Genomic DNA, 17,218 nt, shown 5'->3' with positions numbered 1-17,218 from the left:
CGTGGCCACCTCGTTGATTGCTTGACGTCCACTCCAAGTCCTCTGGATCACGTTTGTTCCAAAAAATCACGTTCCCGAAGGTTTCATTCCGTTTGGACTCCGTTTGATATTCCTTTTCTATGAAACACTAAAATAGGCAAAAAAACAGCAATTTGGGCTGGGCCTCCGGTTAATAGGTTAGTCCCAAAAATAATATAAAAGTGTAAAATAAAGCCCATTAGCATCCAAAATAGATAATATAATAGCATGGAACAATCAAAAATTATAGATACGTTGGAGACGTATCATTGAGCCCTGGAATGTCGACGGAGACGCGTAACCCGTCGTCCTCGCCAGGATGGGGAGCTGCGCTAGGTGGTGCGCGACGGTCGCCACGTATGGTCCTTGCCTCTTGAAGCTCCTGGATCGCCTTGGTTATGAACTCCTGAGCACTAAGTGCTCCACGCCTCGTGCCCTCTTAAGGGAAACGTGCAGTGAAGCACGCCTCCACATGGTGCCCGAGCACCTCCCTCGTGACATTGGCTAGGTTTGAGGCCCTCCAGAAGAGAGCCCCCGAGCCCAGCCTGAGGAGGGCGCCGGGCACGCCTTCCTATGCGAGGGAATGAGGCTCCCCAGCTGCGGGCGCAGATCCTGAGGTGGCGCCGCTAGAAACACCGCCCTCGTGAGGCCCTTGGCGGAGTAGCTACTTCTTCTTCTTGGGCTTGGCCTCAGGAGGGTACAGGGTGCCTTCGTTGTCGGGGTGTTCGGCCGCTGCACCTTTGTAAGCGCGCGCGAGGGAGCACACCACATCTCTTTCTTCACAGGGGACCGTGATGATGCCGCCGCTCCCTGCATCTTGAGGACGTTGTAGCCGTGGTGGGTCACTGCCATAAACTTGGCCAAGGCTGGATACCCAAGGATGGCATTGTACGGTAGGAGGATGTGGGCGACGTCGAAGTCGATGAGCTCAGTGCGGTAGTTGTCACGCTGGCCGAAGGTGACAGGGAGGCGGACATGCCCTATCGGGGTGGTGGAGCTGTTGGTCACTCCTGAAAAAGGCTTGGTAGGCTGTAGCTGATCGTATGGCACGTGGAGGCTGTCGAGTGTCTCGATGGACAGGAAGTTGAGCCTTGCGCCGCCGTCGATGAGGGTCTTGGTGACTTCAACATTGCTGATGACGGGTGAGAAGAGCATTGGGAGGGCGCTGTCAGTCGCCGCACACTTGAGCTAGTTTGACGAGATGAAGGTGATGGCGCACTTGGACCTCCTGAGCGGGCGCGTGGCCTCAAGCTTGGGAAGGGACGCGTTCACCTCATGAGCAAACTGCTTGAAGATACGCTGAGAGGTTGGGGCTTGAGCACCACCCAATATATAGGAGATGGCGCGTGGCTCCTGGAAGCCCCCAGCCCCCTCGTCTTGATGGTGGTCGTCCTTCCTTCTTGGTGGGGGCGGCAACGGAGGGAGGCCGACGTTGCCCTGGGGGCGGTCCTCACGAGGCTGGGCTCTCCAGGCGCCCTTGCGAGGCTAGTCCTGCCAGCGGTCCTCACGAGACCGGTCACACCACTCCTGGTGGGGGCCGCGGTCGTCCTAGCGTCCTCCACTTCGTCCTCCTCCTCGGCCGTAGCCTCGGTCGTTACGCTCGGGGCGCCAACCGAACAACCCATCTCGGACGGCCATGAGCTCCTGACAGTCGCTGGTGTTGTGACTGTGAACATTGTGGAAGGCACTGGTTGGCCTTGGATGATTCGGGGTGGTCGCAGTCGCACTTCATCTCTGGCTCCGCCGCGAGCACGGCAGCCCCCTTGCGCTTCACGTCCTTGATCTTTGCCTTCTTGTCCTCCTGGTCAGGAGCTGGGAGCTCGAGGAGGGAAAGGCGCCCTTCCTCTGCCCTTGCGCACTAGTCGCCATATTGAACATCTCCAGGGCCATGCATAGCTCCTCGTTGATGGCGAGCTCCTCCTTCATCTTGACGTCGCGGACGCCATCGGAGAACGCGGAGATGATGGCCTCGTCCGTCACCTTGGGGATCTTGAGGCGGACGCTGTTGAAGCGCTGGATGTACTTCTACAGGGTTTCCCCTGGTTGCTGCTTGATGCGCTGCAGGTCGCCTACGGCCGGCGGGCGGTCGCGAGTGCCATGGAAGTTGGTGATGAAATGCTCGGCGCATCTCGCCCCACGAGGAGATCGATCCCACGTGCAAGTTCAGGAGCCACGAGCGCGCGCATTCCTTGAGGGCCATGGGAAACCAGTTCGCCATGACCTTCTCGTCTCCGTTGGCTGCCTCGATGCTCAGCTCGTAGAGCTGCAAGAACTCTGTGGGGTCGGGGTGCCATCATAGCACGGAGACAGGTCTGGCTTGAACTTGCCTGGCCATACGATGCTGCACAGCTCAGGAGTAGAGGCATGTGCTACCTCTTGAGCACTGTGTTGGTTTTCCCCAAAGAGGAAGGGATAATGCAGCAAAGTAGCATAAGTATTTCCCTTAGTTTTTGAGAACCAAGGTATCAATCCTATAGAAGGCTACGCGCGAGTCCCTCATACATGCACAAAACAAATAAATCCTCACAACCAACGCGAATAGGGGTTGTCAATCCCTACATGGCCACTTACGAGAGTGAGATCTGATAGATATGATAAGATAATATTTTTGGTATTTTTGTGATAAAGATGCAAAGTAAAATAAAGGCAAAGTAAAGAGCAAAGGAAATAACTAAGTAGTAGGAGATTAATATGATAAATATAGACTCGGGGCCATAGGTTTCACTAGTGGCTTCTCTCGAGAGCATAAGTATTCTACGGTGGGTGAACAAATTATTGTTGAGCAATTGACAGAATTGAGCATAGTTATGAGAATATCTAGGTATGATCATGTATATAGGCATCATGTCCGAGACAAGTAGACCGACTCCTGCCTGCATCTACTACTATTACTCCACTCATCGACCGCTATCCAGCATGCATCTACAGTATTAAGTTAAAAACAGAGTAACAACTTAAGCAAGATGACATGATGTAGAGGGATAGACTCATGCAATATGATGAAAACCCCATCTTGTTATCCTCGATGGCAACAATACAATATGTGCCTTGCTGCCCCTGCTGTCACTGGGAAAGGACACCACAAGATTGAACCCAAAGCTAAACACTTCTCCCATTGCAAGAAAGATCAATCCAGTAGGCCAAACCAAATTGATAATTCGAAGAGACTTGCAAAGATAACCAATCATACATAAAAGAAGTCAGAGAAGATTCAAATATTTTTCATAGATAGACTTGATCATAAACCCACAATTCATCGGTCTCAACAAACACACCGAAAAAGAAGATTACATCGAATAGTTCTCCACAAGAGAGGGGGAGAACAAGCCATCTAGCTAATAACTATGGACCCGTAGGTCTGAGGTAAACTACTCACATTTCATCGGAGGGGCTATGGTTTTGATGTAGAAGCCCTCCGTGATTGATGCCCCCTCCGGCAGAGCTCCGGAACAGGCCCCAACATGGGATCTCTTGGATACAGAAAGTTGCGGCGGTGGAATTAGGTTTTTGGCTCCGTATCTGATCGTTTGGGGGTATGTAGGTATATATAGGAGGAAGGAGTACGTCGGTGGAGCAACAGGGGGCCCACGAGGGTCGAGGGTGCGCCTGGGGGTAGGCGTGCCCCCCTAACTCGTGGCCTCCTCTTTTGTGTATTGACGTAGGGTCCAAGTCTCCCGGGTCTTGTTTGTTGAGAAAATCACGTTCCCGAAGATTTCATTCCGTTTGGACTCTGTTTGATATTCCTTTTCTTCGAAACCCTAAAACAGGCAAAAAACAGCAATTCTTGGCTGGGCCTCTGGTTAATAGTTAGTCCCAAAAATAATATAAAAGTGGAAAATAAAGCCCAATAGTGTCCAAAATAGTAGATAATATAGCATGGAGCAATCAAAAATTATAGATACATTGGAGACGTATCAAGCATCCCCAAGCTTAATTCCTGCTCGTCCTCGAGTAGGTAAATGATAAAAACAGAATTTTTGATGCGAAGTGCTACTTGGCATAATTTTAATGTAATTCTTCTTAATTGTTGTATGAATATTCAGATCCGAAAGATTCAAGACAAAAGTTTAATATTGACATAAATATAATAAAACTTCAAGCATACTAACAAAGCAATTATGTCTTCTCAAAATAGCATGGCCAAAGGAAGTTATCCCTACAAAATCATATAGTCTGGCTATGCTCCATCTTGACCACACAAAATATTTAAATCATGCACAACCCCGATGACAAGCCAAGCAATTCTTTCATACTTTTGGTGTTCTCTAACTTTTTCAATCTTCACGCAATATATGAGCGTGAGCCATGGACATAGCACTTATAGGTGGAATAGAATGGTGGTTGTGGAGAAGACAAAAAGGGAGAAGATAGTCTCACATCAACTAGGCGTATCAACGGGCTATGGAGATGCCCATCAATAGATATCAATGTGAGTGAGTAGGGATTGCCATGCAATGGATGCAATAGAGCTATAAGTATATGAAAGCTCAAAAAGAAACTAAATGGGTGTGTATCCAACTTGCTTGCTCATGAAGACCTAGGGCATTTTGAGGAAGCCCATCATTGGAATATACAGACCAAGTTCTATAATGAAAAATTCCCACTAGTATATGAAAGTGATAACATAGGAGACTCTCTATCATGAATATCATGGTGCTACTTTGAAGCACAAGTGTGGTAAAAGGATAGTAGCATTGCCCCTTCTCTCTTTTTCTCTCATTTTTTTATTTGGGCCTTTTCTCCCTATTTATGGCCTCTTTTTTTATTTTATTTTTTCGTCTGGAGTCTCATCCCGACTTGTGGGGGAATCATAGTCTCCATCGTCCTTTCCTCACTGGGACAATGCTCTAATAATGATGATCATCACACTTTTATTTTTCTTACAACTCGAAACTTAGAACAAAATATGACTCTATATGAATTCCTCCGGCGGTGTACCGGGATATGCAATGACTCATGAGTGACATGTATGAAAGAATTATGAATGGTGGCTTTTCCACAAATAAAATGTCGACTACATGATCATGCTAAGCAATATGAAGATTACATCGAATAGTTCTCCACAAGAGAGGGGGAGAACAAGCCATCTAGCTAATAACTATGGACCCGTAGGTCGGAGGTAAACTACTCACACTTCATCAGAGGGGCTATGGTGTTGATGTAGAAGCCCTCCGTGATCGATGCCCCCTCCGGCGGATCTCCGGAACAGGCCCCAAGATGGGATCTCGTGGATACAGAAAGTTGCGGCGGTGGAATTAGGTTTTTGGCTCCATATCTGATCGTTTGGGGGTACGTAGGTATATATAGGAGGAAGGAGTACGTCGGTGGAGCAACAGGGGGCCACAAGGGTGGAGGGCGCGCTTGGGTCCTCTTTTGCGTCTTGACGTAGGGTCCAAGTCTCCCGGGTCTTGTTTGTTGAGAAAATCACGTTCCCGAAGGTTTCATTCCGTTTGGACTCCGTTTGATATTCCTTTTCTTTGAAACCCTAAAACAGGCAAAAAACAGCAATTCTGGGCTGGGCCTCCGGTTAATAGGTTAGTCCCAAAAATAATATAAAAGTGTAAAATAAAGCCCAATAATGTCCAAAACAGTAGATAATATAGCATGGAGCAATCAAAAATTATACATACGTTGGAGACGTATCAGCATGGCAGCCTGCTGTGGTCACCGGAGCCCATTGCGGAGGCGGAGCCTGATCCTGATGTCCACAGGCCGCCACCGCAGGCGGCACGCGGTCTTGACACAATGGTGCCGGGAGCACAGGAGCGTTTTCTTGCGGCCTCGGGACTTCTTGGCAGCTTCCCTTTTCATGCGCGGGTGCCCGGCGTGGTGGGTCACGCCGCTGGACCGCACGTCTTGGTGCAAGGGCGCCGTCTTGATGCGGAGGCGGTGGAGGCGCTCCGTGAGCTACGTCGCCCACAGCTGGAGGTGGGCGAGGCAGCGAGAGAGATGTGCGGGAGAGCCCCCGGCAGCGCTGACGAGCTCGGCGATGCGGTCTAGCCAGTCGTCGTAGAGGTCGTCGACCGGGCGGTAATGCAGGAGCTCGCTTGCCATGAGCAGCGCGACCTGCGTGTCCGTGGGCGCGCGACGAGCGTGGGACGATGAGCCGGGCAGAGTCAGTGACGGGGTGGCGGTACGTCCGTCGCGCAGCACAGAGGGGTGCAGCAATGAAGCTTGTTACTTGTTTGTCGCCGGGCCGGTGGCCGCGTTGGCAGCGGGTGATGGAGAATGGCAGGGAGGTCCGCCAATGGGCATCGTCTGAGCGATGCAGGTGGCGAGGGCGGCCTGGCGCTCAGCACGGGCTCGGCGAGCTTCAGCCATGGATGTGGTGGAGCGTGGATCGACGGAAGAAAGGCTTCAGCGCACCCCTACCTGGCGAGCCAAATGTCGGATTCTGGGTTCAGGCAAACCCTTGAGGTTCAAACTCTGGGGTGTGCACGAAGATCTCTCCCTAGCTCGTTCTCGTAGCAATCTCAAGGCCTAGCTCGTCGAGCCCAAGGAACAAGAGACACAAGGGTTTATACCGGTTCAGGCCACCGTTGTGGTGTAATACCCTACTCAAGTGTGGTGTGGTGGATTGCCTCGTGGGCTGAGGGTGAATCAGTACAATGGATGAACAGCCTCCTGAGGAGAGGTGTTCTTGAGCTCGATGAGCTAGTGTGTCTGAGGATGGTCCCAATGATCCGTCTCTTCTATGGTGGTGGCTAGCCCTATTTATAGAAGCCATGGTCCTCTTCCCAAATGTTAGGCGGGAAGGGATCCTACAATGGCCAGTTTTGAAGGGAGACAACTAGTACAAGTTATCCTGACAAAAGGTGGTCTTCGCCTGCCAAAGGCTCTTGTGGTGATGCCACTGTGGGCTCCGCGGTGTCCTCCATCCTGTTGTCCTGCTGGTCTTGGTCTTGTTGCACCGATATGGAAACCTTTGCCCGACGCCTCGGGACTCCTCGCCTGCGCATGCTTCCTTAGCACCAAAGAGGAAACTGGCACTCTGCACCCACTGGCACCCGCCTGGCTTCGGTCGTCATGGCTCACGTCACGCGAACCTCGCGAGGTGCCCCTTGCATAGATATCTCCGCTCATTGGGAGCCAGCCTAGCGAGGCCGCTCCTAGGGAGGTCTTGGTGTCGTCCGCCTTGCGAGGCTTGGCCCCTCACGAGGGTCTTGAGTGGTTGTTGATGAAGATGGGTCGTACAAGGACGTTGGTGGAGCCACGCCCTGGGCCACATGCAGGCAAGTCTGGGTACCCCCGTTCCCATGACGCTGACAAGAGGAGATACAAATAATATTCATAGATAAGCTGATAATAAATCCACAATTCATCGGATCTCGGCAAACAAACCACAAAAGAGTATTACATCGAATAGATCTCCAAGAACATCGAGGAGAACATGGTATTGAGAATCAAAGAGAGAGAAGAAGCCATCTAGCTACTATCTATGGACCCGTAGGTCTGTGGTAAACTACTCATGCTTCATCAAAGAGGCAATGGTGTTGATCGAATCCTCCTCCGGCGGGACACCGAAAAAGGCCCCTAGATGGGATCTCACGAGTACAGAAGGTTGCGGCGGTGGAAAAGTATTTTCGTGGCTGTCCTACTTGGTTTGGCTGTCCTGCTTGGTTTGATTTTGGGGCTTTTGTGGAGACAGTCAAGGTGTGGCAGCATGAGTGGTTCTACATCACCGAACCCAGCGACGCCAAGTGGGCGGTCGCACCTGACTTCAGATCCGGACCCCCGACGAGACTCACCTCGTGGACCGCCAAGGGCCTGGATTGGGGGTCCCAGCCAGAGGTGACGATGCTGCAAGAGCGCATCTCCAATGTGTTGACCAAAAACACCAGACTCACCAACATGATCCAGGTGATGCTCTTCCGCCGCATTCTCCCCTGTCAACTCCGGGCCTCCCCTATGTGGGAGTTCAATCCGGATGAGCCCCAGACCCTGAAGCGCTTCTTCGGCACCACACACAAAGATATATGGAAGCAGCTTTTCAAGGCCAAGAAGACATGGCCCATGGAGGTCGAGGACATCGGGCTCGACATCGAGAACCCGGACTCAGTGTTAAGCGTGACTCTTCCAAAGACTTATTTAATTAGCACTTCGTATGTGATAAAAATTATAGTTTCCCCCTTTCACACAGGGCTGGACGAAGAAAGCGGAGCAGATCGACTGCTTGGCGCCACTGCCGGAGAATCTAGCCACTCCCCAGCTGACGGAGATGCTGGTTCCGGGGCCGTATCAGGCGCCGGAGAAGAAGGCCCAAAAGAAGGGCAAAGAGGCCAAGGGCGGCCCTCGCTACAAAGGTCCTTCGGACGTCATGTCCGGAGAAACCGAAGCCCTCTCCTCCCACGAGGGATACGAGGAAGAAGAGGAGGAAGCGGAAAGCAACTCCCCCACAAGGGGAGGAAGAAGAATAGGACAGCCCCTGAAGACCTAGAGGGGGAGGCATCCAAGAGGGGGGAAATCGTCCTCCAGGATAGTTCGTACTTAGAGTCCGGACAAATCCGCAAGAAGCTACCTAGGGCGAAGCCCCTAGCTGCATCGTAAGTGTTCGGATATTCGTTGTTTATTTTTAGTCCTCCCTTTCTGTTATATAAGTTATTTTGCTATGTGATCTTCAGCCCTCCATGCGAGCTTCCGAACACTCCGCTATCGGAGGGGAGCTCTCTACCACCCGAGATGGCAGAAAGCGAGACCCCGCCATGTACCTCGCATGTAACCATGGGTGAAACCAAGGTGTTGTCTCAAAGGACCTCTCCAGGCTACGGAGGGGTGGGCGAGGTTGTCGAGAAGGCGCCCGAGGGTAATACCTCATCTCTAAAGACATAGGCGAGGTGATCCCTATGGCAACCGACAGTGGGGATCCCCAACAATCCAGGGCCCAGTCGGACACCATTCCGGAGACCAATGCGGCTCCGGGATCAAGTGAGCAACCCCCTTCAATAGAGGGGGAGGAACATCGGCTCCATCGGTGATCTCCATGAATCTAGAGGCACCAAACACTCTAAGGAAGCACTACAATGTGCTTCCATCATGGAGGAGCACCGCCCTGATGGGTGCAGTAGTAGAGAAGGTTCAGTCTGCTAAGAGCAGACTGAACGAAGCCTTCCATAGCCTACTGACAGGCTTTGAGGTATGTGGCGTAATGTTCTAAAACATTTTTTTGTTTCGTATAGAGGAATATACCTGTATATAGACAGTAGCCCCTAAGCCTCAGTCTGGTTTGAAAAGCTGGACCGAGGATCCATATAGTATTCGGTAGAGTTGACATACTGTTCTATTGTTGTAACAGGCTTCCCTGCTGGGGTGGCGACTGCCCAGGCCGCAGAAGTGTCCAAACTCAATCGGAAGCTTCAGTTAGCCGATGAAGAGATCAACCGTGTGAACAAGCAATTTGATGAAACGCAAGGTATGCGCATAGTGTTAAAAGTGTAGGTGTATCTCATAAGTAATAGTTATATTCAGAAACTAACTCATGTACTGTTTCTATTTATGAGCATAGTTGGGGCAGCCGAGGTTGACACCCTCAAAGGTGCCCTTGCCAAAGCCCAACAAGAGGCGAAGGCTAAGAAGGCAGCCGCTGACAAAGCGGCTGCAGAGCTGAAAACCGAGTAGGCCGCCTGCCACCAACACGAAGCTCGGCTGGATGAAGTTGAGCAGGAGCTAAAGGACGCCATCCTCAAATGTGAGGAACTGGAGGAGAAGACTTTGGCCCAATCGACCAAAATTGCCAAGGCTCTTCAGGAGGCTAAGGAGGCGTGGGTCGAGTCCCAAGGCGCTCACGAGGAGATCCGTCAAGCAAAGCAGATAGCAGCTAGTAAGGCCTTTCTTTTGCAGAGTATATTCAGAGGTCAAAAATGTGCTTTACTCTCTCGGGTGCGGAGTTGTCCGGATGTGTTTGCGGATCTGCCGAGGAGTCATGCCGATGCCGCACATTTCTTTCGAGCCCAAGAGGGGAACTCAACCGAGAAGATGTTCTGGTCACAGTTTCTTGCACCGGAGCATCCAATGCCCTTGAATGACCAGATGAAGCAGCTAATGGATCTGCATTGGGTGTCCGGTTTGGCCATGAAGGATTTAATAGTCCAACTATGGCCAGCCGAACCCATTCCGCGTAGCTACTTTGGTTTGGTGAGGCGGCTCATCGATGTGCTGCCTCGAGTTGATGTTGTGAAGCGCTCGACGTGCATAGAGGGTGCTCGGATATCCTTCGCCCCTGTCAACATGCATTGGGAAAAGATGAAGGCCACCGGCGTTGCAACCACGGGCCCACCCGAAGGCAAGGACCACCGCAAGCCGGAGAGATACTTCGAAGACGTCCTAGCGGGTTGAGTAAATGTATCCGGGCTATAAAACTATGTTTGTGAACCCTGAGCTTGTAGTATATTTGCACCTTTTAAATAATTTTCCTCCTGTGCGGTTGTTTTTCTAAAAATTGCCAGTCGTCAGCTTTAGCCCCCACATAGATGCTACGGGGGTGTTCGATGTCGCGCGTCGTCACACTTTATCCAACGTCTTTGTCCGTGAAGGAGGTGTATGCAAGGCGAGCTAGGCAATTGGACTATGCGGCTTTAGTACTTTCACTTAGCCATAGGAGTTTGACGGTGGGGCTAAGTACTAGCCCTTGTGCATGTGGGGCAATCCAAACTAAGGTGCCTTTTCCACGTGGCTTGACAAAGACCAGCCCCTCATATAACACGGAATAAACCACCAATGATTTGTAGTATGAGACTAAGTCGCTGAATCACTGACCAGCTCTCGCCTTATCATGACAGTCAGTTTTCGACTTTCTCTACTGAGGTATTTGACGGGACGAACCAGAAATACAATCGCAGTAGTTCTCCCTTTACGATCTTAGCCGAACGAGCAAAACATAAAATGGTAAGCACAGGAGCCGGGTAACCCAACTATAAACCAAAGACATGATTCAGAGCCAATGCATATAGTGCAATATTCGGGACGCCGAAGAGTACCCTATAGGTGTTCGGACTTGAAAACGTGTGGAACCGCATATAGCCCCCGGTGTTAAGACCGGACTAAAGCACGAGTGGCAATCTGAAGGAGGGAATGCAGAGAGAAATTACTGCCAAACATAAGTGGTAATCAACTATTTCCTTTATATCTTGTATGATACGTCAAGACGTGCTATTACAGATAATGCCATGAGTATTAAGGCTACTTTACATGCCGAGAGTTTTACACAAGGGAATCCCTTGAGAGTTTTACACAAGGGTAGCAACTTAAAGATCCTAAATGTTGCCCTTCTGCTAGTCTGCGTTGCTTCTCCTTGGTTAGAAATCCCTTGAGAGGAGAAGTTGATGGTCGTCTATAAGAAAAGGGAGCTTTAGAGAGTAGCCCCTATTAACCGCAGATTAAGCAAGTTTTAATGAACCTGTAGTTGAGGAAAAAGAAAGAGAGAAGGTTAAGGTCCAAATAGGGTCAAGCCGTACTATAAACCTTTTTCCGAAGTATGCCTCCAATGTTGCCCAAGATATTTTAAGTGTGTAATTGTGCACGTGTGGTACATATGCCGCAATCTTATGGGGCGATCGTCGGAGGCTGAACTTCTAATCAATATCCGGATATGCCGAGCTGTCATGTTGTAATGTGGACCAGACTCGCTTGGCATTGTCAGGGGCTTTAATGGCGAAGATTTGTTTGGCTTGATGAGGTTGTTCTGTACCTCAGCTACAAGGGCCGCGGTGTGATCCTCAGTATGAAGGGAGCGTTCCATATTTCCATTGATTGTGATGACGCCGCGCGGTCCGGGCATTTGGAGCTTTAAATAAGCATAATGTGGGACTGCATAAAGTGGGCGAAAACAATTCGTCCGAGCAGCGCGTGATAACCACTGCGGAAAGGGACGATATCAAAGATCAAGTCTTTGCTTCGGAAGTTGTCCGGAGAACCGAAGACTACTACCAATGTTAAGGAGTTCGTGCAACGGGCCTCCATGCCGAGTATTACTCTTTTATAGGTAGTATTTCTACGCTTAATTCTTGATGTGTCAATGCCCATCTTACGGACAGTGTCTTGATAGATCAAGTTCAGACTACTGCCGCAGTCCATAAGGACTCTAGTACGATGGTATCCATCGATGATGGGATCGAGTACCAGGGCCGCCAAACCTCCATCACGGATACTAGTTGGGTGGTCCCTGCGATCAAAAGTGATCGGGCAAGCCGACCATGGATTAAATTTTGGGGCGACGGGCTCTACGGCTGTAACTCCCCGGATACAACTTTCCATATTTGTAACCCCGACTCTTGACTTTTTCGGAGATGCGATAGGAGTTTCCCTTCGTGGTTGGTTTTTTGTCTTTGTTTTGCTTTCGTTCATGTCATGCATTTCATATCATGTCATCATGTGCATCGCATTTGCATTCGTGTTCATCTCATGCATCCGAGCATTTTCCCCGTTGTCCGTTTTGCAATCCGACACTCCCTCTTGCATCGGCACACCCCTCTTGTCTCTTTTCATGAGTGGGTGTTAAACATTCTCGGAATGGACCAAGATTTTCCAAGTGGCCTTGGTACACCACCGGTAGACCGCCTGTCAAATTTCGTGTCATTTGGAGTCCGTTTGATACTCCAACGGTTAACCTAGGAACCGCAAAGGCCTCTTGTGTGTTGCAGCCCAACACCCTTCCAAAACGGCCAAATAACCCTTCCGAACCACTTCCATGTCCTCCGTCGTTGGATCACGATCGTGTGGCCGAAAACTACACTCCTTTTGGATACTCCTACCTCCTCCTAGCTATATATATGTGCACCCCGTCAAAATTGGCGGTCTAATCCTAGCAGTCTTCCTCCTCGCGCCGCTGGACACGTCTGTCAGGACCCCGATTCCAAGTCACATCGATCTAGCCGGTAACACCTCATATCACATTGCGGCCTCACGCACGGTATCCCCACGGGTGTCGCCTTACCATGGCCCGGGACCGTTTGCGCCTTTTGGCTCACGTATATGATAGTGTCGCTAGCATCCATATGACAGAGAACCCGGGCCGACATGGCTAGTCGTGAACCCAAAGCGGCACAGACCTATGGAGACAGGCATACGTGAATCACATCAAGCATGTCGGTCATCAGTGTGTGAATCCGGGCTGTAGCACTGGGCTAACAGGACTCCGGGGAACCCGGGATGTTGCAGGCTAGGCAGGACCCCGGAAGTCACCGCGTGACATTTCCCCGAAGGGACAGACATAGGAACGAAGTGAAACACATGCCGGCCAGTCAAGTATCCTGAGCAGTAGTGCTGGGCTAGCAGGACTCCGATGAACCGGGCTGTAGCGGACTACTATGGCTCGAGGAGCACTAGACTACATTTCCCCATAAGAAAGGTTGCCAAGGATAAACAACTAGATTGTTGGATCCCACACATACCAAGCATTTCAATCATACACACAATATGCTCGATATGTGCAAATACAACATGGCATCACAACAAAACTCTACAACTCAAGTACTTTATTTAAAGGCTCCAGAGAGCCATGCATAACATGTTCATACAGGTAGGGGTCACATGACCCGACACTCAAGTCATACAAGCATACAAGCACATGCGGAAGCAAATAGTCTGAGTACAGACACTAGAAAGAAAGAAGGCTTCTCGAAGCCTGTCTATCTACATAGGGCCCTCCATGGCCAGGATCATCACCTAGGTGGCTAGTCACTCGTCGACATCAAGGTCTACGTAGAACCCATCGAAAGGGGCGGTGTTGTCGTCTGAAAACAGTAATAAAACAAACATGAGTACGAAGGTACTCAACAAGTCTTACATCAGAACCTACTATACATGCTCATTCTCAAGAAGGTGGTGGAGTTATTGCAGCAAGCCAGCTTTGACTCTTAGCTAAGCTATCCTACGAGACTCCACTAGTAAAATAGTTTTCACACACGAGTCCACTACTCACCAACACAATACTCCATCGGGGATCCTCCCTCGTCATCCTACGAGAGGGCCATCCTCGGTACTCACACTTATCTTGAGTCTTTTAGTAGTATCCATTAACTTGTCTATGAACTGTATAGGCAACCAAGTAGTCCTTTACCGTGGACGCGGCTATTCGAATAGATGATGTTAACCCTGCAGGGGTGTACTTCTTCATACACGCTCTCACCACTTACCGCCGTTTACATGACATGTACTCGGCAACCTTCAAGCGGAAGCCCAACGAGGGTGTCGGCCATGGCCTACCTAAACACTTAAGTCTCTAGTCCAGGTTTATCGCCTATCCAGGTTCCATCCGCAGGGAGTCCGGCCGAGGTTTCCACATACGACCCCGAACGATGTGAACAGGGTTCCCGAGACACCAAACGGGTGACTCGGTACACCGTGCCACGGTGTATCTACCACAACATAGCCCACCCCTAGGGTCAGCGCTACGCACGGCCGCCAACACATAACCTACAAACACCAGAAACTAGTTGCAACTCCTGGACAGAGTACTAGGGTGATTAAGAAGCCGAGAGGGTCCATTGGTTTCGGGCCCAATGTATGGTAGTAACTGAATCTTAAATCACACATACAGATCTCAGTTCTTAGGGACGGCCTCAATGAAACAACCTACCATGTACTCCTACATGGCCTCTCATCGATACCTTTACCAGAACATGTTCAACATATCCCTCACATTACCGACATAATCATTTCACTCTAGCCCATCACCCAGATGAACCAGACCTGACACAACTCTAAGCATAGCAGGCATACCAAGGTAGGAACACAAACATGGCTCAATCAACTCCTACACATGCTAGTGGGTTTCATCTAGTTACTGTGGCAATGATAGGCCATGCAGAGGATAAGGGTTCAACTACCGTAGCACACAGCAGTTTGAAACGATGTTGTCTTAATGCAGTAAATGAGAGCAGAGGCGAGAACATCGGATTGTATCAATATGATCAATGGGTCTGCTTGCCTGATGGAGTGGTAGTAGGGTACTGCCCTTCAGTTGGATACTCGGAGATATCCTCGGAGGCAGAACCTACCACGAAGGACACACAGAACATAATCAACACATGACAATATGCAACAATATGATGCATGCTATGACATGGCAAAATGATGTGTCCTGCCTAATGCAATGTGAAAACAAGTTGAAATGGGTCCATTTGAACCAAAGATTCAAATGGAAGTTAAAGTTCTTATGCATAAAAGGTGTATTAGCTTATTTCACCTAAACAGCAAGGTTAAAGTGGTTTGTCATGCATGAAACCATTATAGATGGATATATTGAATTTTTCTGATCATTTTTCATATATAATTTGTTTGATCTGGAGCTATGGTTGATTTTCTATGATTTTTAGAAGTTTTGGCTATTTTATGGAATTTTCTTTATAAAAATAAATCCAGGAAATGAATAATTGCGTCAACACTACGTCACCGTGACTCAGCAGGTCAACTGACCCGGTCCAGGTCAAATCTGACCAGTGGGGTCGACACGTCAGTGACACAATTAACTAACAGGGTTAATTAAATCTAACCAATCAAATTAACAGGCACTGGGCCCACTCTCAGTGTCAAAAGTGGGGTAATTAGTCCTAAACTAAACGAGTCAGGGGTGGGGCCCACATGTATTGACCCTAGGGAGGTTAAACCCCGGGTTGAACGGGTCAAACTCGCCGGCGTTGAGTCGCCGGCAAGGTCAGCGGCGGCGAGGGGCTTCGGAGAACCCCTCTAGTGCACTGTTTGGCACGCGGCTGGGTTCTTCAGGACGCTAGAGGAGCGACGCATCCAACGGTGGTGGTCGTCGGGCCTGGGGCAACTGGAAACGACGATGGCGAGCGGTGCAGCGGCGGCCTGAGCTCGGGCCCGCTCGGGTTTAGGCGCTACGGCGTGTAAACGAGCGCAACATGGCATTGGGAAGACTCTACGTGCGGCGGTGAACATGTTGGGCGCACGCTGGGAACCAAATGGTCACCGGAGCGTCACCATCGACGAGCGCAGGCGGCGGCGCATTTCAGCCACGGTGGGGAACGGAGCTAGGGGACAAGGGCGAATGCTAAAGAAGAGGGGAAAGATAGAGGAGCTCACGTCGGAGTCGATGAGCAGGTCAGTAGCTCGAGGGAGGCGTCGTGGGCGACGGACGGGCACCGGTGATCTCGGTTGCTCGAGGTAGAAGACGACCGCGGTGATGACATTTAGGGGCGTCTGGTGCGGCGTGGCTCGGCGGATAGGACGAGGGCGACGAGGCGGGGCTTTTGGACGGGTCGGTGAGGCGAGGGGAGCACGGTGGTCACGGTGGCGACGAACGGCGGCGACGGCTTCGCCATGCTTCGGGAGAGAGAGCGAGAGAGGCGAGGCAGGGGGAGAGTGGAGCGGTCGAGGGGTCCAAGGGGTCTGCGTGGCACTCGTAGACGGCGTCCTGGGCGTCGGCAGAAGCAGGAGGTGGCTGGCGTGTGGCTGCGGGCGCCAGCCACGCGCCTCTCGTCCTCCTGGCGAGAGGACGAGGATGACAGGCGGTAGCCAGTGGGCTGGGCCGAGCTGGGCCAGGCCAGGGCGACAGGTAAGTCTAACTCTCTCTCTCTCTCTTTTCTGTTTTGCTTTAATTTATTTCCTGCTATGTGTATTGAAATAGAATAAATACTATTTCATTTCCAAAAACTCTGGAAATATTCAGAGGCACATTTGGGAATATTCTCAACGGCCTAAAAATGCTTCGAAGATTATTTGAGCACTTTAAAATATTTATAGCATTTAAAATGCCCAAATTCAAATACATATGGCTTGTTCAAAAATCCAGAATGGCTCCATAAATTGCAAGACCATTTTTGGCAGAGGTTTTAGCCAAGACCAAAAATGGTGGGCTTTTATGAAGGGCATTTTGGGTTCATTGAAATTCCAATTGTTGGAAATTAGCATTTTCAGGGGGGTGTTAGGGTTGATTAGGCCCCATTTCAAGTTTAAAAGAAATTTAAACATGATGCACATGTTCATCCAATCCTAATGCATGACTAAAAGCAGGGATGTGCCAACGTCCGTCCGCGTCGGACATGTCCAGCCTCCACGTCGCCCGGACCAATCCGAGGACGCCACATCATCCCCACCGCCTCCTCGTCCAACCACGTCGCGCCATCTGTTGCCGCCGCCTCCCACCACCGCGCCGGCCCGCGGAGCCCATACCGGACCCATGCGGGCCCAGATCTCGCCGCCGCCCAGCCTGCTCCGCCCCGCTGCCTCGCGCGCCTCGCCGGCC

The sequence above is a fragment of the Triticum aestivum genome, chromosome 7A (genome assembly GCF_018294505.1).
Source record: "Triticum aestivum cultivar Chinese Spring chromosome 7A, IWGSC CS RefSeq v2.1, whole genome shotgun sequence".
Lineage (NCBI taxonomy): Eukaryota > Viridiplantae > Streptophyta > Magnoliopsida > Poales > Poaceae > Triticum > Triticum aestivum.
This window is presented reverse-complemented; position numbering follows the sequence as displayed.